Source organism: Lampris incognitus, chromosome 3, assembly GCF_029633865.1.
Source record: "Lampris incognitus isolate fLamInc1 chromosome 3, fLamInc1.hap2, whole genome shotgun sequence".
Lineage (NCBI taxonomy): Eukaryota > Metazoa > Chordata > Actinopteri > Lampriformes > Lampridae > Lampris > Lampris incognitus.
Window position 1 is genome coordinate 91,895,039 of NC_079213.1, and position 27,470 is coordinate 91,922,508.

The window sequence follows — 27,470 nt, forward strand, 5'->3', positions numbered from 1 at the left end:
TTTTTCTCTCCCTCATACTGTTATGTTTCCAGTGAACTTTAACTTTTCCTGTCTTTTTTTTTCGTGTCTTTTTGTTCGTCTCTCTTTGGGTGTGAGATGCTCTTATCAGTTCCTCTAGAGGTTTTTTTTCTGTCTTGAATCTCATCCCCTTTTCAATTGTTTTCCTTGTTTTTCCTGTGGTATTTTTCTAAGGTGCCCTGTGATGGCCTGGCGGCCTATCCAGGGTGTCTCCCCGCCTGCCGCCCCAGTGACTGCTGGGATAGGCTCCAGCATCCCCGCCACCCTGAGAGCAGGAGAAGCTGTTTGGATATGGATGGATGGATGGATAGATGGATTTGTATAACTTCACCATGCAAGCAAAAATCCTAACCAGGCAATGCAGTAACAGCGAGATTATAGACTGCGGAAGGATATCTTTAATTTACAAACTTTAAGTTCGGTTTGCTTAAAGGTACAGTTCACACCAAAATCAAAAACACATGTTTTTCCTTCTTACCTGTAGTGCTGTTGTTGCAAGACCTTGTTGTGAGCAGTTTTATGTAGGAACTATATTGTCGGACCGAACTACACCTAAATCCTACTCTCCCCGTGACCCTGAAAGCAGGATAAACTGTTTGGGTGGATGAATGGATGGATGGATGGACTACACCTACATAAAACTGCTTATAACAAAACCCTTTTCCACTACATGGTACCGGCTCGGCTCTACTCGGCTTGCCTTTTTTTTCCCCATTACTGGAAAATACCAGCATTTTGGTAACTAACACTTTTCTGGGACCGCCTTTGTCGAGGTTCCAAAAAAACAAAAACAAAAAAACAAACAAGCAAAACAAAACAAAACTGGAGCGGGTAGCAAAATCAGTGCAGACTTCTGATTGGTCGGAGAAACGCGTCACTGCGTCCTTTTGCGTCACTGCGTCATCAACGCGGTCGAAGAGGAGTTATCTTAAAAGTAGATTTTGAAACTGAAAAAAATAGAGAGCCGAAAAACCACGGCGATGGAAAACAACAGAGAAGTCATGTGGGTTCGAGTCCAGTTGAGCCGGTACCATGCAGCGGGAAAGGGGCAAAGTCTGTGGATTATCCTGCGTAACCGGGTCATGATTTCTGGAGAGAGAACTTGCTGTTGAGTTTTTCACACCAAAGCGATCTAGATGGATAAATAGCACCACAGGTAAGAAGATGTATTTTGGATTTTAGGAGTGCACTGTCCCTTGTAGCTAAATGCCTGATCTGACCGCTTGTTTAACAGTGTCGCAGTGTGGTTTGACATCTGTTTGTCGTGACAGCATGTCAGGCTGACCTTTAGCCAATGAGAACACAGATACTACATATACATTTATCGGTAACTGAAGGCCCCGTGACATGATCTGTCTTTACGTAATGCTTGAGTTGGCAGTGGAATACAGTATACAGTATATACAGAAAAACGTGGGCAAAAATGCGTACGCGCGTACACACACACACACACACACACACACACACACATGGATTCCAGCCATCATGGCTAATACTATTACACCCAAAACAGCTAATGAGCTCGCCTTCGTCGGTGTCTTCCCTAGAGGTAACCAACTTTTGGCAGCTGTTCTCATCATCATCATCATCATCATCATCCTGCCTGTGCTTCACAGATAGGAAAAACATAGATATGTATCTTCCACAGACAGACATAGAGCAGTTCCTAATTGAAGTACCTTACTATATACCATGTTTACTGCAGTTAATGAGATCAAGAGAGAAAAGGTGAGACAGAGAGAGAGAGAAAGAGATAGTGCAGTGGCATCAGTGTTTCTGTGTTATCATATCTGTGTGTGTGCGAGTGTGTGAGATGAGGGGATTGGTGGGAGGGGGTACACTGGTGACGTCAGGGGAAATTGGACGGATCGTGGGGGTGGGCATTACTGACAGCTGGGGGGGGGGGGGTGGGATGGAGCTTCTCAAGCGAATCCTTTTAATAAACAGATGGGCGCTGTTTCCTGAACCTCTTTGTTGACTGAAGATATAATTACAGATTAGACGGTCTGAGGTAATTTGAAGTTGGGCAAACAGTCTATTCTTTTTTTTCTGAAGCGAGATCTTCTCTAAAGACGATTGATTGAAATGGGCGCCATTGACGGCTCGCTTGTGTACTTTCGCAACAATATGGCACTTAGTGGATTTGTATCTATATAAAATATAGCCACCTCACCAAACCAAGTGCGATAACCATATAGATGGAACGACAGCAATACAGTGCAGCCGCCTGTTTAACAGCATTTCCACTCCAGTTAAGACAGCTGAGTCATTCCAAGCCATCTGTCATTGTTGTTCTCCTGGATCGCCGCCATGTCTTGGTGGAGAAGTTTGTGTACCAGTGACCTCAAGAGCTATGCCATCCGGAGCTTGGCTCCTGGTAGGGTCACCCTAGGCGGACAGGTCAAGGGGGAGGTGCCAGACGAAGCGCGATCCAACAAAGACCTCAACGACGGAACTGGTGGAAGATGTCTCCAGGTCAACACGGCAGTAAAGGCGGATGAAGTATGCAACAGACGGTGGTCCCCAAACGTCTTGGTTCTCCACGCCATTGGACCCTGGCCACCCCCTGCTAAGGACCATGTGGTGGCTGCAGGCGCATCAGCCACGTGAAACGCTGTCATGCGCAGGCGTCCTCCCTCAAGGATACCCACAAGGATCTGGAAGGATAGTCATACTCGGCTCTGAGTGACCGTTGATGATGTTGATGACGATCTTCCATGGGGGACCACCTCTCCTGAACGATCCTGCAAGCTGCCTTTAACGAATTACATAGTATGTTCTTGTCTTGAAATGCATAGGAATGTATAGATATACATAGTTTTTTTTTCTTGTGCTTCTTTATTGCAAGTAGTAATTCTCAGATCACTCATTCATTCGTCAAAATTCTGATGTCGGGGGGCGTCCGGGTGGCGTGGTGGTCTATTCTGTTGCCTACCAACACGGGGATCGCCGGTTCGAATCCCCGTGTTACCTCTGGCTCGGTCGGGCGTCCCTACATACACAGTTGGCCGTGTCTGCGGGTGGGAAGCCGGATGTGGGTATGTGTCCTGGTCACTGCACTAGTGCCTTCTCTGGTTGGTCGGGGTGCCTGTTCGGGGGAACTGGGGGGAATAGCGTGATCCTCCCACGCGCTACGTCCCCTTGGCGAAACTCATCATTGTCAAGTGAAAAGAAGCGGCTGGCGACTCCACATGTATCGGAGGAGGCATGTGGTAGTCTGCAGCCCTCCCCGGATCGGCAGAGGGAGTGGAGCAGAACTCGAGATGGCTCAGAAGAGTGGGGTAATTGGACAAGTACGACTGGGGAGAAAAAAGAGGGAAAAATCCAAAAAAATCAAATACATTTTTAAAAAAATCAGATGTCAGTGCACCAACAGCTCGTACCCAAGCAGCCCTTACAATTACATTCAATTAATTAAATTGGTTAAATTAAATTAAATTCATTAAATTAGTTGTGTGTAATGGCGGTGCTCGCATCATTTAAGCTTCTTTAACTGTTCAACCACTCTTTCCTCCTGGATGAAAGCGTCAGCTAAATGCCTAAAATGCAAATATAAGTGTGCCACCTTCCTTCAGTATACAAGCCTGTCATGTCTACTCCATATGTGGTAAACAAATCCTGTGGCCGAAAATGTATGGACTGCCCACAGAGATAGCTGGCAAACATATGTAGCAGTATTACATATGGGATTAAACTTGACAAGTGTGTATACCACACAACGGTCTTACACTACAGTGTGCTGTCAGATGTTTCTATAGAGAACCATTCATCAGCAATCTCCTCTCAAGCACTCCCATGGGCCTCGCGTCCCGATTGTGTTTTAATTTCCAGCTTGTTTCTCTCACGTCAAAACAACCGCATGGGTGGAAATATGAGCCAAAAGCAGGCAGTCAGCTCATCACCATCATCCTTCAAGCTTTTGTGCAACTCTGAGTGCTTTCCTTGTTTGTCATTGAGAGCAGAGACGACTGGGGCTGTACTCCAATTCACGAGCCACTTCTCCCAGTGCCTCAGAAACAAAGCAGAGCATAAAACAAGGAAAATAAACCACAGGAGCTGCCAAAACAGAGAGCAGAAGATGGAGAAAAGTGACTTGGCACGCCGGTGAGCTCGTTTTGTCTGCTGCAGCACTTTGGAAGCATGGAAAGTAGTAAAAGAAAAGGCTTCCTATACCGATCTTCGCTCCATTTTGCTTTTGTTCTTGTCTCTATTTTCATTGTGTGAAGGAACAGCCTCCCTTCTCCTCCACTACTCTCCCAGACTCTGCTCTCTGTGTCGTGGTCCATTAGGCTGTCTGTCCACAGCCAGGAGTGATTTTGACATTTGCTGAAACGCCCAGTGGATTGTTCAGGCTTGAAAGGATATCCAATGCTTTGACCCAAAACCACTAGTTTCTTTCTCCTCTCCCCTTCCTTTCCATCAAAACCTCCTTTGTGACATTGTGCACCGCTGTGTTGGCTGCCAGTCTGAAGTTCTCTGCATATGTTTAAACTTCTACCAATGAAATTCCCCCACGCCGCCCCCCCACCCCCCTGCTGCTGTCACCATGCACACTGAAACACACAAAAATATCCAAACACACACACGCACACACACACTCGCTCGCTCGCTCACACACACACGGCTGCAAACAGAAACCCAACACTAACAAAGAAACACACAGACACGGATATATACCAAGTCCAGTTGCACTTGATTCAACTCCTCTGGATAACCATGACCTGGATGAATGAGAACATTCACAGACACACACAGACACACACTACGCACAGACACAATATTCACCATGTATACGTGCATGCATACAGACATGACATGACACAGATACCAATGACATATATCCCTACCTTTAAAAGACACCTGCACACACACACACACACATACACACACATACAGAGGCAGTATGATACCATGCCCACCAAACTCCAACCCTTTGACTTTTTGATATGCTTTTCTATATTTTATCGCAACACCAAAGAGAGAGTTGTTGAGAGCCAAATTCTTTGGTAGAAAAATCACAGATGTGTAACCTGAAAAAATAACCATCCATAAATAAAGAGTGATTCAGAATTAAAGTCAAGCAGGGGTAATGTGTTGTGCTAAAATAAAAAAGTAATGTGGTCCCAGAATGTAATAGAGCTTTAACTTTTGGATAACAACTGAAATCAGGGCAGGGAGTTAACTTTGTCCAGTGGTTAGCACTGCTGCGTCACAGTAACCAGGTCCTGGTTTCGAACCCCAGGCCGTCCCAGGACCTTTCTGTGTGAAGTTTGCATGTTCTCCCTGTGTCTGTAGTGGGTTTTCTCCAGGTGCTCTGGTTTCCTCCCACCGTCAAAAAGACATGCATGTTAGGGTTAATACTCCTGTCTGTGCCCCTGAGCAAGGCAATGGAAAGAAGAGCTGGAGTTGGTCCCCGGGTGCTGCAGCTGCCCACTGCTCCTATACAATAGGATGGGTTAAATGCAGAGAACAAATTTCAATATAACATACAATTTCGTTGTAACCCAAAAGGACAAAATAAAATGGCTTTCTTCTATATATATGAAAGTTGAAATCCACAGTAGTCCCATTGGTAATAGGAGCACTAGGGGCTGTGACCCCCAAACTAAGTGAGTGGCTGCAGCAGATGCCAGGAACAAATCTGAGGTCTCCGTCCAGAGTGCGGTCCAAGGAACAGCTAAAATACTGCACACAACCCACAGATTTCCAGGCCTCTGGTAGAGGACCCAAAAGGGTGAGAGGGGGATATATATATATATATATATATATATATACATATATATATATATATATATCAATGTTGATATTGCGATCCTCATTAGTTGAGCACTCACAACACCATTGACGGTTTCTGAAAAAAATGCTATATATAAAATTATTATTTTGCTCCTTATGTGTTGAGCACTTTTCCAACCGTTGAGTGTTTCTTTTTTTTCCTTTTTTTTTTCTAAATTTATTTCTGATTTTTCCCTTTTTCTCCCAATTTAGTGGCCAATCGCTCCCTATTTTAATTCAAATACCCACCCTCGTACTGCATGCGTTCGCCAACTGCATCTCTCCGGCCGGCAGTCTGGAAGGAGGCGCCTCGCCACTTCCGTGACAAGGCGAATCCAGGCCGAACCACTGCTTTTTCCCACACACCCATCAGATGCATTCATGTGACAAACACAAGCCGACGCCGCCCCCCTCCCGAAGACAGTGGTGCCAATTATTGCTGCTTCATCGAGTCCGGCCATAGTCGGATCTGATGTGTCAACGTCAACGGTAGGGAAAATGCTTATGGCATGAAACAGGCTTGTACTGTCTCATAAAGAATTTTACTTGACTCACTGGATTTACATATATATATAAATCCAATTGTATTGACGATTGTATATGGCATATCAGGCATGGTGGTGCAGTGGTTAGCATGGTCGCCTCATAGCAAGAAGGTCCTGGGTTTGAGCCCCAGAGTAGTCCAACCTTGGGGGTCATCCCGGGTCATCCTCTTTGTGGAGTTTGGTTGTTCTCCCCATGTCTGCGTGGGTTTCTTCCGGGTGCTCCGGTTTCCTCCCAAAGTCCAAAGACATGTAGGTCAGGTGAATCGGCCATACTAAATTGTCCCTAGATGAGAATGTTTGTGTCAGCCATGTGACAGACTGGCAGCCTGTCCAGAGTGTCTCCCCACCTGCCGCCCAATGACTGCTTGGATAGGCTCCAGCATCCCTGCACTCTGGTTAAGGATAAGCGGTTTGGATAATGGAAGGATGGATATATAAAATCCAGAATCTTCAAAGTTGCCAACTGACAAATCCCTGATCTACTGACAAAACTGACCAGCATTCAATCACCAGATACTGGCTAACAGTCATTTCCTGTCATGATCTTAACAGTTTAGTATAATGACTTGCAGCAGAGCAGATTTGCCTTTCTTGGCATGCGTGTGGACAAGAGTAGCATCATGTCCATTTCAGAAATAACAAGTGTCCAGAGTGACTGTAAACGCAAAGGGGATGGAAGAGGAAAAGACTTGCTGGGGGGGAAGTATCCCCAAGAGAACATTCTTTACACTCTACAAGACAAGCTCAGCCCTCCCCATCCATCCATTATAAATGGAGTCTAGCGTCACCATTGCCGCTCATCCCTCTCTCTGGGCAGTCAGCGTGAAATATTCACCTGTTCCACTCCTTCAGGAGTAAGAGGAATTAATGGAAATGGAGGGGCTAAGGGAGCTCCTCTGTCCGCCTCCCATGAAAAAAGTGTCTGAAACGCTGACAATGGCTTGCATCAGCAAAGCAACCAGGCTCCCCCTGCTCCCCCATGGGAGAGAGGACACTGCTCCGTTATTTGGCCAGATGGAGATGGGCGTATCTAGGTAGCACCTGCAGCTCTGGACACAGTTTGACTGCAGGTTGACCCGGTTGACAACAGCTATCAGCGCAAATTCTCCTCCCCACCACCTGCATGTCTATTATCCAAAACACTCACCATGTTCATGGTTTAACAATAAACACGACTGTCAGAATGGAAAATAAACTCTCAACAAAGATTGGTTGTCCATGGTTAAGAGACACACATTTATGTCTGAGAGCTGCCAAGCACAAGAGCAGTCATATCTGCTTGTGGCCACTGTGCAGTTCCACTGCAACAATTGGCTTCGATGGTGTTTTAAGCCCCCAACGTACTCTTCCAGGCAGCACTGCATGGAAGGCACTCCCCGCCCCCAACAGTTTCATCCAATCACAGCACTGGTTAGGGTTAGGGTTAGGGTTATGGCCAGTGCTGTGATTGGCTGAAACTGTAGGGGGCGGGGAGTGCTGCCTTGAAGAGTACGTTGGGGGTTTAAAACACCATCGAGCAACAATTGGGCTCAATAGCTTGTTCAAGGGCACCTCAACGGTAGTTATGGAGGTAGAGGGGAGTGCTACTCATTCACTTCCCCAAATAAATTTCCCTGCCAGTCCAGGGATTTAAATAAGCTAGCTTCTAGGCACAAGCCTGCCTCATTAGCATCTTCTCCCTTGAATATTGAATATATATGAATCCTCATGAATTTACGGAGTGTCTAATGTGGAAAACAATGGTGTATTTAACATGTGGCAGTCAACAAAGTAATTCTGCTATTATTGAAACTGACAACATAATAATACACAGGAAATGATGTCATGACGTCATGATCAGGAAGTGGGTGACACATTGACTAATGGTGTAGAGGTGAGGAGTGTCCGGGCAGCTTCCCCATAGGGACTAAATGTTCCCAAATGCCCTGTGAAAATCCACTCCTTCGACCACACCTCAGGTTCCAAAACATCTAGCTATACAGCCTCCACCACTGGAAACTGTCAGGACTGGGGTGATTTATCAATTCAACAGGTCATTTTTACGTTCGTTTCGAGCCACTGATTCGCCGAGGATGTAGGTTCATGCAGCAATGACAAGCCACACACGACCTGACCTGACAAATCGTGTGAGAGTCAGGAGTGACTAAGGAAACCCACTAGAGTGGGTGTCTTTCTGTATACTTGGACATTGTACAATACACAAGTATCATGTCCCCGAATATGAGAGAGTGAAGCAAGAGAGAGAGAGAGAGTTTGGTTTTAAAAAGGTACATTTATTCAGATTACATTACAGTCCAAAAGCTGATACTCAAACACAACACGTCCCCGCGCTTAAGCATATCAGCTCCTTCACGCCTCAGGGCGCCTACGCGTCCGATGGCCTTACGGTAGCTCCATCCCACTTCTGACACCAATGTAGCGAATTCGGGGGGCAGTCTGGGAGACCGTCGCCATGGCCGAGGCGCGAACCTGTGTCTCCCGCTCCGCAAGCGACAACGTTAACCAGTCGACTAAAGGGTCCGACCCGTTAGTCAAGGACCAACGTGTCTACTTATCCATGCACGTTACACTACCCCCCTCCTTCGGGAAGCGCGCCCCGCGCTTAAGCATATCAGCTCCTTCACGCCTCAGGGCGCCTAGGCTTCCGATGGCCTTACGGTCGCTCCATCCCACTTCTGACACCAATGCAGCAAATTCGGGGGGCAGTCCGAGATACCGTCACCACAGCCGGGACGCGAACCCGTATCTCCCGCACCGCAAGCGACAACGTTAACCAGTCGACTAAAGGGTCCGACCTGTTAGTCAAGGACCAACGTGTCTACTTATCCATGCACGTTACAATACTTTGCAATGAGATAATGAGTTCCACGTAGTTGCCACGGTTCAAAGAGCGCTTGCCTTCCTGCTATTTCTTGCTTAGCTAAATAGCAGGTGGCATCAATCAATTTGTTCAGAATATCTCGGTTCTCCCTAACCTTTCGATTGTGAAGACTGATTGATAATCTCGTTTGCTCATCGAGAGCTAAATCGATACGGCTGGTGCCAACTGTTTTTAATGCTACTTGGCTTCAGATGTGTACTGCGGTCTTCTTGTGTTTACTGAGCGCGTTTGTCAGGTTATTAAGGTCCCCGTAGCCTGCCTGAGTCCACACACTAAAATCACCCGCTGAAAACAACGTACAGGAGTAGCAAAAGAGGCGGCTAGTCGCTACACAGCCACACAGCCAGTTCTTACGTCCGTACCAGGCTTGTTGGAATCCTCTCACGATCCTTCCCTCTTTAAACGCTGGTTTCGGGCGGCCTTTAGAAAGCAGTTCAGTTTTTCCCGTGAAATCCAATTTGCGAAACCCCTGAAGGTCGCAGATGTTTACAGTACTACTGTCCATTTTCACTGTAACGTTAAAATTAGTCGACAGTAGTTAGCTAGGAGCTAGCGTACAGGTCCGTTGCGTGAACGTGGACGTGATGACGTTGATAACGAAAGAGCTACTGAATGGTTTGTAAGCATGCTTACCCTGGACATTAGTAGTGGGCTGAGGGAACAAGTTCAACGCCCGTGGTGGATAATGCATTCTTCTAATGCATTCGAATCGACGCTAGAGAGAGAGAGAGAGAGAGAGAGGGAGAGAGAGAGAGAGAGAGAGAGAGAGAGAGAGAGAGAGAGAGAGAGAGAGAGAGAGAGAGAGAGAGAGAGAGAGAGAGAGAGAGAGAGAGAGAGAGAGAGAGAGAGAGAGAGAGAGTGCTTACACCTGCGGGTGGCGCCAAAAAGCTAAGACAAAATTAATGACTGCTGCTGCACTGGAACCAAATATGACGACTCTTTTAATGAAGACAAACAAACGGTTTATATTAACACTTTTATTTTAATATTTCACAGTGTTATTTTTTATTTTTATTTGTTTTATTGGGTAAGTGCTTACCTTGCTTATATGGACAGCACGTCTATAGTGGAAACCAGTGTAATGAATGAAAGGTCACGTGTTTAACTTGACCTACTCACGGATGTACGTGCAGTGCGTGTGACGTATACAGGAAGTTAGAAGGCATGTTATGAAGGTTGTATGTCGGATGAACGCTAGTAAAAGCTACACAGTTAAGAACCTACGAAGTCGGCTCGTTCTTGAATTATTCTTATGTCAGTAAGACAAGGCGTCTACGGACATTACATGGTGTCAGAATAGTCTGTGTATCGGAACACGAGCGGTCATGCCGAAGTTTAATCCGCCGAGTGAATTCAAGTTTGACTGCCCCGTTGAATGGCCGGAGTGGAAACAACGGTTTTCGCGCTTCAGGCTCGCGACAAAGCTGGATAAAGACGACGGGGAGATTCAAGTGAGTTCGCTGATTTATGCAATGGGCAGCGAGGCTGAAAAGATATTCAGCTCGTTTGACTTCGCGGCGGAGGGTGATAAAGTGGACTATGATATCGTACTGAAAAAGTTCGACGACTACTTTATTCCCCGCCGTAACATCATACATGAGAGGGCGTGCTTCTATCAACGTAGCCAGCAGCCAGGAGAGACAGCGGAGATGTACATCCGGACATTGTATGAGCTGTCTGAACACTGTGAGTTTGGGGACAAGAGGGATGAACATATCAGAGATCGTCTGGTAGTGGGCATAAAAGATAAGGTGCTCTCCCGTCAGCTCCAGCTCACAGCGGACCTTACTCTGGTGAAAGTCATTGAACAAGCGCGCCAGGCGGAGGCAATAACAAAGCAGCTCAGCCTCCAAGCTAACCAACCAGAGGCCCAGCTGGCTAACGTCAATGTTGTCCGATGGCGGGACGAACGCCAAAACAAAAAGGGCGGACAGCGTCATGGTGGCAGCAGACCTGCAACCAACAAAGTAGATGAATGCGGGAGGTGCGGCAAGACGCAGCACACCGATGAGCGGAAGTGTCCTGCAACGAACAGTAAGTGCAACAAGTGTCATAAAAAGGGACATTGGGAGCGTGTATGTCACTCTAAAGCGGTGAGAGAAGTCACTGAAGAGGTTAAACAGCTGTACTTTCTGGGAGAAGTTGGCAAAGAGAGCAGTCAGGAAGATTGGACTGTTAGTTTAACAATAAGTGATGTACCAATAACCTTTAAAATTGACACGGGGGCTGACGCTACTGTTATCAACCAAGGGACATTTAAAAAGCTGAAGCCAAACATAAAACTGGGACCTCCTGACACATGCTTCATAAGCCCAGGTGGAAACATCAGCTGCATAGGACAGTTTCAGGCCACAACCAAATACAAGGAGAAACAATACTCCTTTCCAGTGTATGTGATCAAGGGGAGAGGCAGCTGTCTGCTGAGTCGTCCAGAGGCAGTGGAGATGGGTCTAGTGAAGCGGATGAATGAGGTCAGTGGAGTTTTCGGTTCAAGTGGACTGCTGAAAACAGACCCAGTGAAAATAGCTCTGGTGGAGGGTGCCCAGCCATACGCGGTGCATACAGCCAGACGGATACCGCTGCCACTTGAACCACTGGTTAGGAAAGAACTGCAGCGCATGGAAAATGAGGGCATTATTGAAAAAGTGACTCAGCCCACAGAATGGTGCGCCGCTATGGTGCCGGTGCTGAAACCGAACAAGAAAGAGGTTCGCTGCTGCGCTGACCTCAGGAGGCTGAATCGAGCGGTGAAACGTGAGAAATACGTGCTGCCCACTATGGAGGAAATAATGCCAAGGCTCGCAGGGTCAAAGTTCTTCACAACGTTGGATGCAGCAAGTGGGTTTTACCAGATCCCCTTGCATGAAGACAGCAGGGGGCTCACCACTTTCATCACCCCATTTGGGAGGTATGCTTTCTGCCGCCTTCCATTTGGTATAACGAGTGCTCCAGAGATTTTCCAGAGAAAGATGGCGGAAACTCTGACCGGGCTAGAGGGCACAGAGGTGTACATGGATGACATCCTTATACATGGAGAGACTGAGGAAATCCATGACCGGCGCCTAGCAGAGGCGCTGGGGGTCATTGAAACAGCAGGTCTCAAACTGAACCAAGCGAAATGCAAGTTCAAACAGAAACAAGTCCGCTTCCTTGGTCATATCATCAACGAGGCAGGCATCAGACCTGACCCGGACAAAGTGGCCGGAATAGAGAACTTTCCTCAGCCCCAGAACGTGACGGAACTCAAGAGGTTCCTCGGGATGGTGAACTATTTGGCAAAATACGTCCCAGAGCTGTCCACTGTAGGTCAGCCGCTTTATGGACTGCTTAAAGCAACGACAGAGTGGCTGTGGGGACCTGCACAGAACACAGCATTCCAAGACCTTAAAGCAGCACTCGCCACCGCCCCGGTACTCACCTTTTATGACGTCACTAAGGCTACGGTGGTGTCAGCAGATGCCAGCAGCTACGGGCTGGGGGGCGTTCTGCTCCAGCAGCACGGGGAACACTGGAAGCCCGTGGCCTACTTCTCCCAACGGCTGAGTGACGCAGAGACAAGGTACGCACAGATCGAGAAAGAGTGCTTAGCCAGCGTCTGGGCATGTGAAAGGTTCGAGAAGTACTTGTTTGGGCTTGACAATTTCAGACTTGTCACCGATCATAAACCACTAGTGCCCCTCATGAACAGCAAAGACTTGGATAATGTGCCCATTAGGTGCCAGAGACTGTTAATGAGGCTGATGCGTTTCAATGCAGTGGCTGAATACGCACCAGGCAAAACTTTAGCTGTGGCTGATGCACTCTCCAGAGGCCCAGAGCAGTGCTACGGAGATGGTGCTTCTCATGATGATGTTGCAGCGCACATTGATGCCATCGTGTGCCAGGTGCCTGCCACACCTCAAAGGATGCAGGAGATAAAACAGAGCACGGATGGGGATCTGCAGCTCCAGACAGTGTTGGGCTTCATCAGACACGGCTGGCCTGAGTATGTCGATAAAGTGCCGGAGACAGTCAGAGACTTTTATCAGGTGAGAGGGGAGTTATCTGAGGTAGATGGTTTAGTCATCAGAGGCAGTCGTATCGTCATTCCCACAGAGATGAGGGAGGTGATCTTAGACAGAATACACGACGGGCACCAGGGGATAGTTAAGTGCAGAGAGAGAGCTAGCCAGTCAGTGTGGTGGCCCAAAATGACAGAGCACATTACAACAAAGATACAGCAATGTCAATTCTGCAGAGAACACAAGAACACACAGAGAAAAGAGCCTTTAATGTCAAGTGAGCTCCCATCCAGACCATGGCAGAAAGTTGGCATAGACCTGTGTGAGTACAAAAAGCAAAACTACTTGATAGTGTCTGACTATTATTCCAGGTTTTTGGAGATCCTAAATCTACCAACAACTACTAGCAGTCAGGTTGTAGCTAGGCTGAAGGCTACATTTGCACGTTTTGGTATCCCTGAAATTGTAGTTAGCGATAATGGGCCACAGCTAGTTTCAGAAGAGATGAGGAGGTTCAGTGAGGATTATGATTTCATCCATGTGACTTCAAGCCCACACTACCCCCAGAGTAATGGACAGGCAGAGAGGGCTGTTCAGATAGCCAAAAGCATATTAAGGCAGGAAGACCCTCTCCTCGCCCTGTTGACATACAGAGCTACACCCTCTTCTTCCACTGGAGCCAGTCCAGCGGAATTGCTCATGGGTAGGAGACTCAGAACCACCTTACCCACATTGCAGCATAACCTGAAACCGGCCTGGCCTAAAGAGGAACTGATCAAAACCGCTGACGCCGCAGCCAAATCGAGGCAGGCTTTCTACTACAACCGCAGGAACGGCGTGCGGACACTGCGCCCACTGAACTCGGGTGACGCAGTACTCACCAAACTTGATGGACAGAAAACATGGACAATGCCAGCAGTTGTTCACAGTCAGAGCTCCACTCCCAGATCCTACATAGTGGAGACAGCTCAAGGTGAACATTACAGAAGGAACAGGCGCCACCTGTTGGCCACACCTAAAACACTCACCTTTGTCAGCAGGGATCCTGACCATGTCACTCCAGGGGAGAGTGGAAACACGGATGAGTCCCGAGCAGCAGAAATGCCAACTTCCACACCATATGTTACTCGCTCTGGCAGGGTGAGCAAGCCAGCAATCCGGCTGGATTTGTGAGGCGTATGGACTTGTGTACTGTGGGAGAATTTTAATTTTTTGTGAAAAGGGGGGTGATATACAGGTTAAAATTGTTGGCAGTAAATGTTCAGAGAAATGTTTAGAAAATAATCTTAGAGGGGGAGATGTAATGAATGAAAGGTCACGTGTTTAACTTGACCTACTCACGGATGTACGTGCAGTGCGTGTGACGTATACAGGAAGTTAGAAGGCATGTTATGAAGGTTGTATGTCGGATGAACGCTAGTAAAAGCTACACAGTTAAGAACCTACGAAGTCGGCTCGTTCTTGAATTATTCTTATGTCAGTAAGACAAGGCGTCTACGGACATTACAACCAGTTTCTGGGAAAATTCTGGAGAGCACCAGTCGTGGACAACCAGCCTGGCTCCATGAATCAGTAGCTCCTCCAGCAGCAAGAGGAAGATCGCCCAGTGCAACACACTCATCGACCAAACTCATCTTAAACGTCATCCGGGAGTTGAAATTTTATTTTCTGTACAAGTTTTTTCAGTCTAAAGATTCCCTGGTCAGTAAATTTGTTTACTTCCAAATCTCAAGTGTTTTTAATAAAACATTTTACCGAGTCAACAAAAAGCTGCAAGTCTGGAAAGCAATGTTCCACCTTGACTGCCCTCAAACCCTTAGTGACCTGTAAAAACTTTCTGATTTTCAGGAAAGCATAGCTCCCTTCGGTGTCCACCTATGTATGAGGAGTGCAAACTAATTCACAGTCACTTTCTCTTGTGTCCTCCTCAGATGAAGAAGAAGGTGGATTTTTACCTTTTGAAACCCTCTTTGCTTTTACATTTTCCTGTCTACCCTCTGTGGGCTCCTTTTAATAGACTTTTTTGGTTTTATTTCATCATCAACAGCATCTTTCTCTTCCTCAAGTACAGACCCTGCCACTCTAATAACAGTCTACTGTGTTTGCTTCTTCCAACCACAATTCATATCTCGTCCAGCCTATTTGCTATACGCCCTGTTCTCACTGTTTTCTTTTTTTCTTATTCTGTTCGACCTCTCCTACCTGCTCATCCTGAATTTCAGCTTCCACCTGCTCAAGTTCTGTCACCTTCTCATCATGATCACCTTTTTTAACCTGCTCAACCTGCCCACCTTCCTCTCCTGCCTGCACAGTCCGTCCGTTTTCCTTATGTTCTCCAACCTCGGTCCCTTTCTGTTTCACAATCTGGTCTATTTCTCCTGCCCCTCGCTCCCCGGCCTCCTGTCTGCCCTGAGCTAACTCGGCAGCGCCGTCCTCAGCTGGAGATGTGCCGCTCGTGGCAGCATCGGGGGACGATGGCGGCCCTTCAGGATCAGACCTACCCTCACTCCTTTCGGGACAAGACCTTATTAAATGCCCCTCTGACCCACAGCCAAAACATTTCATAATACCAGATGTGACAAAGACAATGTAGTCAAATTCGTCAATCCTGAATTGAAGCGTCAGATCCAAATCCTCCGCATTATTTTTCAAAATCATGAAACCTTGCCTGTTATGGGACACGACGTGTCTCAAGTGAGGAGACTGGCAATCGGAAGAGACCATTTTTATCGGTGACACTAGCTGTCTGTATCTTGCAAGCTCCTTCTCCAAAGCTGCATTTCTCATGAACGGGGGAACATTAGAAATGGTGATTCTCGTGTCAAGATTAACCAGCAGCAGAACGGGAGTCAACGTGTCCTTAATCACCACACCACTTTCCACCACCTGGTTGGCTTTACCAACACGATCAAGAAACATAACCGTTGCACTGTTCATTCTGGATGCTGATTTTATGCTTCCATAGCCCACATGTTCGCCTACCGCGAGGCGGCGCTCCTCCACCAAGCGTTTGACCACCGGATCTACCTTAATCGTATGCCGGCGTGTCAACTTTTCAAACGGCGTTCCTCCGCCTCCCACAGCGGCCATATTGCCCCGCTGGGCCGGTAGCACCGCTATCAAAAATAAAACAACTCCACTCCAACCTACCACCGGAAAAAAACAACTATCTAACTAACTGACAAAACACAACAAAAAGCACATGAAAAGGACAAGACGGATAGAAAAAGCTCAAGTTTTAGAACCTCGCTTACGCCGAAGTAACACACCGCTACTCCGTGCTCACTCGCACTTCCGCTCCGAGAGAGAGAGAGAGAGAGAGAGAGAGAGAGAGAGAGAGAGAGAGGGAGAGGGAGAGGTATGGAACACATCCAGTCGCCGTGTTGAAAAGGTAAGGCTAACCCGTTGATTTCCAGCAGTTGCCTATTCAAAGAGTACTTGATGGCGGACAAGGTTAACAGGATGGAAATCTCGGCCTGGCCGCCTCACAATGCAAACCCTATTAAATCTGTGGGGACAGAGAGCAGGGGGAGAGATCGAGGGCTAAGGGTATGGGAAAACCGTGTTATAAAAATTGAGGTTGGGAAAATGTTGAAAGCATAGGCAGTCCTCAATTCCCCAGACGGAATCTACCAATTTTATCGGTGCACTCGGCCCTCGGTGAGGTAGTGGACCTCAGATGAGAAGATAGCGCTTGTCAGATAGTGGTTCAGGTACTGGTGCACATTGTGATAGCGTGCAAGGCACACATTATGTCAAATGGGTCATTCCATGATGTTTATGTGTCCGAGTAAAGTGAAATACACTGCACTTTTGACACACAGGGCATCTTCAAATCATATAATCCTCACTCACTACTAGCAACATATTGTAATGATCACGGATGAATAGATTCGCAAGCCCTTGGCTAACGGATCGGACCCTTTAGTTGACTGGTTAACGTTGTCGCCCGTGGTGTGTGGGAGATCCGGGTTCGCGTCCAGGCTGCCCCCCCCCCCCCGAATTCACTGCATATATATAGTTGCACCTGATGAAAGATTGCTGTGGTTGGGACCAGATGGATAGGTCTTTGCTTGTGACATGGTATTCACATTCACAACAAACTAAGATCATTATCCTTCAATCACACTGACGGCAGCTGGACACCAATCTATGTTAAAAGATCGATTGTCCCTGGGTTTCAATCATAAGAATAACAACTGCTGTGAATGTTCAGCAGACAGGCTGAGCTCTAGACATGACGGTTCTCCAAAGTCAGAGACAAGATATAGAGTCATTTTGGGGATATCTAAGCTCCTTGGCAGGACTGAGCATGTTAGGATTCATCAGAGTTTTGACTAATTTGAAAGTGGGCCACTGGTTTTGATGAGTAGTCCTGGAGTTGGTTCTTGGCTGTGTTGACTATCAAAATTTTTCTAAGTTCTGCTATTGCTGTGAGCCAAGTAGTTCTCACACATTACAGCCTGTTCCCACGTGGGTGGATGACTGTGGGTACCTTGCTTCTGCTCACTTAAATACAGAGATTACACTCTGAAGCAGAGGCTGTCTGATCTCCCCAGAGGCTTGGTATCTTCAATGGTACATGCAAAGGGGTTGAAACAGGTTACTGAGTGTTTGCCAATGAACAGGATATGATGCAACAGTCCCCACTACCCATAATCCTTAGCCAAACGGGGGGGGGGGGCACGCAACCGAATTTTATCAATGTGGAATTTAGAGTAATTATCCTTGTAGTTTTTTTTCCTCCTTTCCCCCTTTTCTCCCCAATTGTATCCGGTCAATTCCCCACTCTTCCGAGCCGTCCTGGTCGCTGTTCCACCCCCTCTGCCAATCCGGGAAGGGCTGCAGACTACCACATGTCTCCCCCAATATACGTGGAAACTCTGAAGAGTTTCGCCAGGGGGATGTAGCACATGGGAGGATCACGCTATTCCCCCCAGTTCCCCCGAACAGGCGCTCCGACCGACCAGAGGAGGCGCTAGTGCAGCAACAAGGACACATACCCACCCGCGGGCTTCCCACCCGCAGACACGGCCAATTGTGTCTGTAGGAACGCCCGACCAAGCCGGAGGTAACACGGGGATTCGAACCGGGATCCCCGTGTTGGTAGACAACGGAATAGACCACCACGTTACCCAGACGACCTCTCCCTGTAGTTTTAAACTGATTGTAGTTATAAGAGTGGGCGCTTCAGCTAAATGAATGAGTAGATGTTCAAAGTAGGACAGCATGTTGTTTATACTTGCGAGTGTCTGCATTATAATGAAGACGGACAGGACGTTTTAGTTTACCCACTTACCAATGTTTTCATTCCACCCAACACCAAGCACATTTCAGATAGACAAAGACACTATCTAAACCGCTGCCCTTTTTCTTAACTTGTTTGGGGTGTCTTGCTCATTTTAACTTGGTGGTACATCTACACACTTCTGCATATTTGTGTGATAGATATTGTGCATAGCCTTGACGTGTCTTGTGCTGTTTCTTTCAGTATGTGCAAATTTGTTGCCCTTGTACCATGGGACATTTTCGTAATCCTAATGTTTGTGCACCAACATACTGAGGCGAATTCCAGTACATTGATTGTGCTGTACAATTAATAAGGTTTCTGATGTTGACTTTGATTTCTTAACGCCATATGCACTCTCTGCAAGACAACCAATCACCAGAATGCTTGGGCATAACCCTTATCCGCTCATATTAGGCATAATTAGAGATAGGGAAGATTTGGTGTTGAATCATCTTCAGTGCGTGTGCTCTGATGCATAATTGTGTTTACTGGCGGGAGAAAAACAAGTCTTTCATCTCAAGTAGATAAGAGGGTGATTTGTGGTCCACTCGGTGGCCTCTTCTGTGTATTGCCAGGGCCGGTCCCTCTGTTGCATCCCTCTCTCCCTCTGTCTCTCTCTCTCTCCCTGATTAATGCTGATGCTTGCCTAAGTGTCGTAGTTAAGATGAAGAAAGGCTGGTGATAATGGCTTTCCTCCCGGCTTGGTGGGGCTCTCCGTCTGGGCAGGAGATGTATGTCAGAGAGAGGAGAGAGAAAAAGAGAGAGGATGTCCTGTGTGTGTGTGTGTGTGTGTGTGTGTGTGTGTGTGTGTGTGTGTGTGTGTGTGTGTGTGTGTGTGTGTGTGTGTGTGTGTGTGTGTGTGTGTGTGTGTGTGTGCATGCGTGTATGCGTGTGTGCGTGCATGTGACCATGTTTGTCCTCCGTCTTTCTTTCGGAGGTCAGGGTTTTACCCATTTTCCCTGTGCACATACAGATATTTCACAGCAGGAGTCTTAAATTGCATAGTCTGACAAGTAAAATCCAGCTACATAGTAGCTGGTTCATTTGAAAACCCAACTATTTTGTAATTCAACCCCAGCAGTAGAGACAGCATTCCAGATAGGCATCTAAGTGAGTTTCTTGCCCAGAGTGTCCTAAAGCAAAGCAGTCTGCAGTTATTGAGCTGGTAGGGGCTTTGGTACTTGCTGGAGGACAGTTTGGATGTTGACAGATACCCATTGCCTACTACGGAGCTTAAATCTGAGTCCTTCCAGTTACAGGACAGACTGTAGTAGCACTAGGTAAACACTGACAGTGGTGCAGCCACATTTGTAATGCTCCATTTTCAGAGAACGGGTTTCGCTGACGGAGATATTACAGCCAGAGCTGTGGTGCCAAATTTGTGCATTTGTAGCTGAACATTTTCGTTGAGAATTTAGTCGACTCGTTTGTTCAATAGTTTGTTTATTAACCTCGTAGGACTACCAGATGAATACATCTGTTATATGGCTGTTGGACTTTCCAGCTAGCAGACAAATACACGTCTCGCTAAACTCATATCACCATGACTGCGTACATAAACCACATTATCGCCATCATTATTACATAAATAACGGAAGTCAAAACAGTGGCCAGAGGGCAACCGGTCAGTTTGAGTCAGTGTGAGGGCAGCCAACGTCAGTCAATAACCAGCCAGAAATATGGTCAATTGTGCACATTTGTTCACAAGCTCAATATAAACCGGCTGTAATATTCTTTCCAGATATCCACCAATGTTGCACTTTGACAGGGCAAAAGAAAGAACCATAAGCATATCACATGTGAAAAAACTGGTATAGATGTGGTTTGGATTTGGGTTATGATGTCTTCACAGAGGTCTGCAGCCCCGTCAGTCTAAAATTATTAAAGCACTCACATGCTCTGATGAAGATGTCTCCCAGATCATAAGGCATGAACAATATCAATTATTACTACCGTAACATCATTATTTATGTAATGAATACTGCTCTGAAACATTATCACTGTGATTTTCACTCTACTTTGATCCAAATACAGGAGAGCAGACAGCTGAATGTACTGTGGGGAAACAAGGACAATTTGAATTGAGAGATGAAAGTAGAAAAACAAGTCTCTTTGGAAATGTTGTGTTCAGAGGGAACACCAGAAAGAGGGGCAGCTTTGATCAGTGTGCCGAGAAGCCCGAGAGTTCAGACATGACTTGAGTCCTCTGTCTTTGCCTTGGAAACCGGTGGATGTGTGAGGGAAGCTGTGACACTTCTCAGCTAACAATTTCAATATGAACAAATAAGGAGGAGGGAGATTTAAAAAATAAAAAATAAAAGTTGAAGAGGGAGATTCGAGAGGGAATACTCTCTGGTTGCTCTGCCATCCGAGATGTCTGCGTCCTCCCCTAACCGGAGGTGTTTGCAGCATCCCTGGCATGTCAGTTCACATCATAGCAGCACCCTCTCTAATTGTCTCCAGCCAATAACTGTTGCCACAACCCGTAGGTCTTCTGCTCTCCAGGTTGTCAGGTCTGATGGAGAAAAATCACGTCACCTCAGAAATCATCGAATGAGCCACATCTGTATACCTGAGATCTGTGTGGTTCACTTTGCCGCGCCGTAGCTTCAGGCAGCCATGCGTGAAATGCCATCGACACTGTCTAAAAGGCCACACCGCGTGCTGGTTGCCAGGAGATAGAGATTGGGACAAGAGTGTCGATATTGCCTAATGAAGCCGAATGGCGCCGATCATTGGGAGCACTTCTGGATCTGAGAAACCAATATTTAAGTCCTGCTTACTTAAATCTCCCATTACTGCTGCGCTGTTAACATCAGTGGATTTAAGTGTTTGGGTGGGTGGGACGGACCTATTGGCAACTCCCAGCTTCAGCAACACAGTGTCCTGATAAAGAAAGACGTCCAATTGCGCCAATTGATTCAACTCAGGCATTGGGCTTTATAGACAAGGTGTCATTAGTTTAAGACTCTGCAATGGCTCTGTCATTAATGAAATTAACTGAAGTGCTTTTGAATTGTTTCACGTTCTGCTCCACGCGGTCAAATTAGATGGAGGTTCCTGTTTCAAGAGCTGAGAAGAAACAATCAATCTGCAAATTAATCTTTAGGGAAACAGACACAACAAAGAGACAATTCAAGGTTTGGCTTGCTTGAACCTCAGATGTAATAAACGGGTTTGACAGGGCTCATAAATTGAGCCAGCAAGAGGAAAATTAACAAATTAAAATGAGATTTTACAAAGTATGCGCACTGATACTGACATCAGGCTGTTGCAGAGCCACCGAACATCAGCAAAAACGCCTCAAGAGATGGTCTGTGTACCAAGAGACATTCGCAAATCCTTAAACTTTAAATAGATATACATAAATGATAAAGACACGGTACAAGTAACGCAGAGCAAGTACTTCAGCGCACGTGCAACACAGACACACCTACAAAATCTGTCAGCATCACAGCTTTAGGAACTATGATTAATGGTGATGGGGGCATTATCGGGGATATCACTGCATCCCAGAGACTGAAGAACAAATTGACTGCTTCCAGATGAGAAGCTACTGAGCTGGAAGATGAGGACGGTCTCATAAAGTCACTGCCGCGAACGTACAGGAGAAGCGGATGGGGTTGTTTCAAATCAGCAGAAAAAAAAATTGAGCGGTAATTCATCCTCCGCTTGACAACATGGAGGAGGGAGGGCAGGCCTCCTCCCTCCTGCTCTCATTCAGCCCCCGAACATTGCACCTCAGAGGGACGTGTTGCAGTGCTGGGCACTCTGCATGAAAGGCATCACGAGAAGCACTGTCTTTTAAGGTATTGTGGACACAGCAGCAAAACAAAAAACAAAATTGCAAGTGCCTGATGTTAAGCATGTGATGTCCAATTTCCTCAGCGTGTTCAGTTTCGCAGTTTGTCTGCAGCCTATTTTCAGAGAGAAAATGTCTTTTGTTTTTGGTGCGTTTACTTTTAATAGGTAGGCATGAGTACTTTATTTATGTGTAGTACATGCATATGACCTCAGAGTGAAAAAAGCTCCTCACAAAGCCTCCAGCAAATTGCATAAAGTGGAGCTATGGTACTCCTGCTGGACAAAAGAAAAACTACGTAGGTGGGAAGAAAATACTCCTTATTACTGTAGCAACGCTCATGTTTTTTTCAAGTAAGAAAAACATCTAAACCACATTTGTGTGGGTTTCAGCAGACAGGAGCAACGTGTAATGTGCAGGAGAAACATCCTTCTTTGTAAAAGACGACATGGCCAATTGAAATTATTTATCAGTACATTCTTTATTGTGTAGAAATAATTATATGTTAAAATGGAAACTATTTTAAGTCTAAAAGGGAGCATGTATAACTGATTGATTTTGTTTAAATAAGCATAAATAGATACATTTTTTCGACTTTCTAAAGATTCTTACGGAAGGAGATAAGGATATGCAAGTTATTGTCATGTCTTTAACAGTATTAAGAGACAAGGTAGCAAAGTAACAATCCCCCCCCTTTTCTCCCCAGTTGTACCCGGCCAATTACCCTATTTTCTGAGCCATGTGGGAGGATCACGCTATTCCCTCAGTTCCCCCTCCCCCCTGAACAGGCGCCCCGACTGACCAGAGGAGACGCTAGTGCAGCGACCAGGACACACACCCACATCCGGATTCCCACCTGCAGACACGGCCAATTGTGTCTGTGGGGACGCCCGACCAAGCCGGAGGTAACACGGGGATTTTATCATTTGCAAACCAGAAATGTCCACATTGAATAACAGGAATGAATTGGCCAGCAGTTGCAGACATAGATATAAGCACCTGGTGATTGCTTATGGCATGAAACAGGCTTGTACTGTCTCATAATGAATTTACTTGAATCACTGCATTATTTTGCTCCTTATTTGTTGAGCACTTTGAGCACGTCGAGTGTTTCTTTTAACAGTTATATATAGTGTATATATATATATATATATATAACTGTTAATAGAGATTAGCAAAGTAACGGTGAAAATTTTCAGTTAAGTATGTTGTTGCCCAATTTTGAGTTGAGGAGGCCGCATGGTGAAGTATTAATATGCTGCGGTCTATTTCACCTTCTAAACCTACTAAGTCATAAAACATCATCCAGATTGTTTCCCAGTCGGTGGATGGAATTAGCTAACATTGTAGGAACAGAAGAAGGCTAGACCACCACTTTATCGATAAGATCGCAATCGGGCCAGCAAAATGAACATCAGAAATAAAATTAAAAAAGCCTAGTTCAACCACATATCGGCATCCTCACTCTCTGTGCCACCAGTGCAGCCTCCAGCCTGTGAGCCCTCCACCTCTCTCTATGCTACAACATCGCCTGCGCCACAACTGGCAACGCTGGCCTTGTCGAGCTCAGCTTCAACAACAGCTGCTCGCTCCTGCTGCTAATCGGATTGGACCAGAGTGAGCACCCCTGCAGCGAACAGTTGCCATGGATGACCTCGGAGCCCAACTGGGTAAAACTGGACACGTTTCCAGCTCGAATGATTTCAGAGAAGAAAGAAACTTTTCCAACTGCATGGCACCACAACAGACCCTGGCTGGAATATGTAATTAAAACTGACATAGCCTTTTGTTTTCTGTGCCTCAAATTTCACGCGCGGGGGAGGGGGGGTCCCTCTGGGGCCTATTATTATTATTATTATTATTATGGTTGTTGTTGTTGTTATTATCATCCATCCATCCATTATCCAAACCACTACTTATCCTGTTCTCAGGGTCACGGGGATGCTGGAGCCTATCCCAGCAGTCATTCGGCGGCAGGCAGGGAGACACCCTGGACAGGCCGCCAGGCCATCACAGGGCTGACACACACACACACACACACACATACACACTTTCATACCAAGGGGCAATTTAGTATGGCCGATTCACCTGACCTACATGTCTTTGGACTGTGGGAGGAAAACGGAGCACCCACAGGAAACCCACAAAGACATGGGAAGAACATGCAAACTCCATACATAGAGGATGACCTGGGATGACCCCCAAGGTTGGACTACCCCGGGGGCTCAAACCCAGGACCTTGTTGCTGTGAGGCAACTGTGCTGAGTGCGTCACCCTGCCGTCCAATATTATTATTATTATTGCTATTATTATTATTATTGTTATTACTACTATTATTATTATTATCATCATCATTATTTTTTTTTCAACAATAGCAATTATAATTATAAATATATGATAAATATAAAATATTATAACTACAAATACAATAATTATAAAATGCTTTTCATTAACGAAAACTTTTATTGAAGTGCGGTGTAGTGCGGCAGTGCGCATGCAGTGGTGCTGTTGTTGCTATTTTGCAGTTGCCGTGGTGATTTGTGTGCCCCCTCACAAAAATCAAATGGCCATCCTATTGATTTGCTCTAGAAACGGGTCTGTACTTATGACTAATGATCAAATGAAAACTGCCTCTATTCATCCACCTCGATTGTTCACACATAAAAACAGCTGAATTAGCAAAACGCAGTGAAAATAAATAAATTAAAAAAAGGCAGGCCGTTATTCCTCTGAGTACAGCTCACTGACATGTGAAGCACCAGTTTGCCTGGTAAACAGTGGTTGTCTAGGACCAAACACTCTACGTTTTACCCCCCTGCCCAATATCACGGGCATAACCTGTTGATTGTTAAGTGGTATTAAGAAAGGATCAGCCATCCATATCTTTTAGATGCTTTAACCCAATCTGGAAAAGTATGATATCTAGTTGATATCCAAATTACGATCTCTAGAAAGAAAAACAGAAAGCAGGGAAAACAAGAAACCACACCATCACCATGTCTTGATGCATGCTCAATAATCCAGGTGAGAAAATGAAAGTGAGTTCAGTTGCAATCACAGCATTGTACAGGTCTGTCAGTAAACGTTATATCCAGATGAACTGATTCGGCCTTCTTTGACCCTCCATCATCAATTCCAATCACATACTAACTATTACGGGTTTACAGTGAAATGGAGTGAGCAGATTATAACTGTACCAGTGCTGTTAGGGATTGATTTGTTATAGAAGCAGGCTGTGTGTACAATACAATATAATACAGTACAAAGACACTACTAAACAGTGATAATGTGGCGGACACTAGGGGCTATGCCTCTCACCCAGCAGGACTGTGAGCTGGGGGCGTGGTTTACGTTCCCGGGCTCGCCGGTGCAGGGTTGTTCCTGCTGCAGTTGGTTTTTGGAGTTGAGGAATAAACATCAAACTCGCCTTGGTCTGCTGTGCTTTTCTTCATTCCTGCCACATTGGTGACCCCGAATTGAACATGTTTGGAGCAGAAGAGAAGTGTGAATCCACTTCGGCCACGCCGCCCCAACTCTCACAGCCGGCCGTTCTCGCCGCGGCTGTGAAGCTCCCAGAGTTCTGGCAGAGCGACCCGGCCTCGTGGTTCCAGCATGTCGAGGCGCTGTTCCACCTGCGTGGAATCTCCGCGGACGACTCCAGATACTATTTGGTCGTCGCTGCGCTGGACCAGCAGTCCACACGCCGGGCCATGCAGCTGTTGCGCGCCCCTCCGCAACACGATAAATACGTCGCCCTCAAACATCTTCTGCTCCGGAGGTACAGCCTATCTGCCGCAGAGAGGGCAGATAGAATCCTTTCCCTATCCGGTTTGGGAGACGGGACGGCTGTGGATCTCATGGACAATATGCTGTCGCTGCTAGGCTCAGACGAAGGTGGGTTCCTTTTCCCGCACGTTTTCCTGCGCCAGCTCCCGTCTCCTGTGCGCGCGGCTTTGGCTAACTCCCCGTGGCTGGCCGCTGGTGACTGCCGAGGTTTGGCTGAGGAGGCCGATCGGGTCCTGCTGGCTACCAGACGGTTCTCTGTGCAGAGTGTGGCATCGGAGCCTCTGCAGCCGACGTCGGAGGACGCGGACCCGGCAGTGGTGGCTGAAGTGACTGCCCGGAGACGGCGCGGGAGAGGCCTCTGTTTCTTCCACCAGCGGTTCGGCGGCAAAGCGAGGCGCTGCATCCCTCCGTGCACGTTTGAGGCGGCGGGAAACTCCAGGGCCAGCGCTCGGTAGCAGCTGTGGGCGCTGGCGGACGTAGTGAGCTGCTCTTCATTAAGGACACGATGTCAGGAAGACGGTTTCTGGTGGACTCAGGCTCGCAAAAGAGCCTACTCCCTCCTGCTAAGACAGACAGGTCGGCCGAAGACTGCGGCCCACAGTTAAGTGCAGCTAACGGTTCGTCCATTGCGACGTTTGGCACAAGGTTGCTGACTGTTTGCTTCCACGGGCGCCATTTTGAGTGGGACTTTGTAGTGGCTGCCATTGCTGTTCCTATTATCGGCGCGGATTTTCTGTGTGCTAATGGTCTGCTGGTTGATGTTGCAAACCGCCGTTTAATTGATACTGTCTTTCGCCACTGTTCCGTGCGAGACAGGGGGAGCCGGGCCGTTAACACACACTAACTTTTTAGCATTAGGGGATGTTTTTCAGCGTTTGCTGGCGTATTTTTCATCGGTGACTACGCCTGCCTTTTCCACCGCGGTTACTAAACACGGGGTAGAACATTTCATTCCCACTCTGGGACCGCCAGTTTTTGTGCGCGCGCGGCGCCTCGACGCGGTAAAATTGGCTATAGCTAAGGAGGAGTTCGCCATCATGGAGCGTCTGGGTATAGTGAGGCGTTCCAACAGCCCGTGGGCCTCGCCGCTTCACATGGTGCCCAAGGCGGATGGGTCGTGGCGGCCTTGCGGCGACTTTCCCCGCTTGAACAACGTCACCGCCAATGACCGCTATCCCATCCCACACATACAGGACTTTTCCATACGCCTGGCAGGTACCACTATTTTCTCTAAGGTGGACCTGGTGCGCGGCTATCATCAGGTTCCCGTGCGCTCAGAGGACGTCCCCAAGACCGCAGTGATCACCCCGTTTGGGCTTTTTGAGTTCATGCGCATGCCTTTTGGCTTGAAGGGGGCAGCGCAAACCTTTCA

At 47.0% G+C, this 27,470-nt stretch overlaps 1 long non-coding RNA gene across 1 annotated transcript; it reads left to right on the forward strand.

The window, feature by feature from the left end:
- The first annotated feature begins 1,108 nt into the window (after positions 1 to 1,108).
- On the forward strand, positions 1,109 to 23,859 carry LOC130109122 (uncharacterized). The gene is made up of 3 exons (XR_008809973.1): positions 1,109 to 1,174; positions 23,019 to 23,217; positions 23,793 to 23,859. It is a non-coding gene; the product is annotated as an uncharacterized LOC130109122 (long non-coding RNA).
- Positions 23,860 to 27,470: the final 3,611 nt, after the last annotated feature.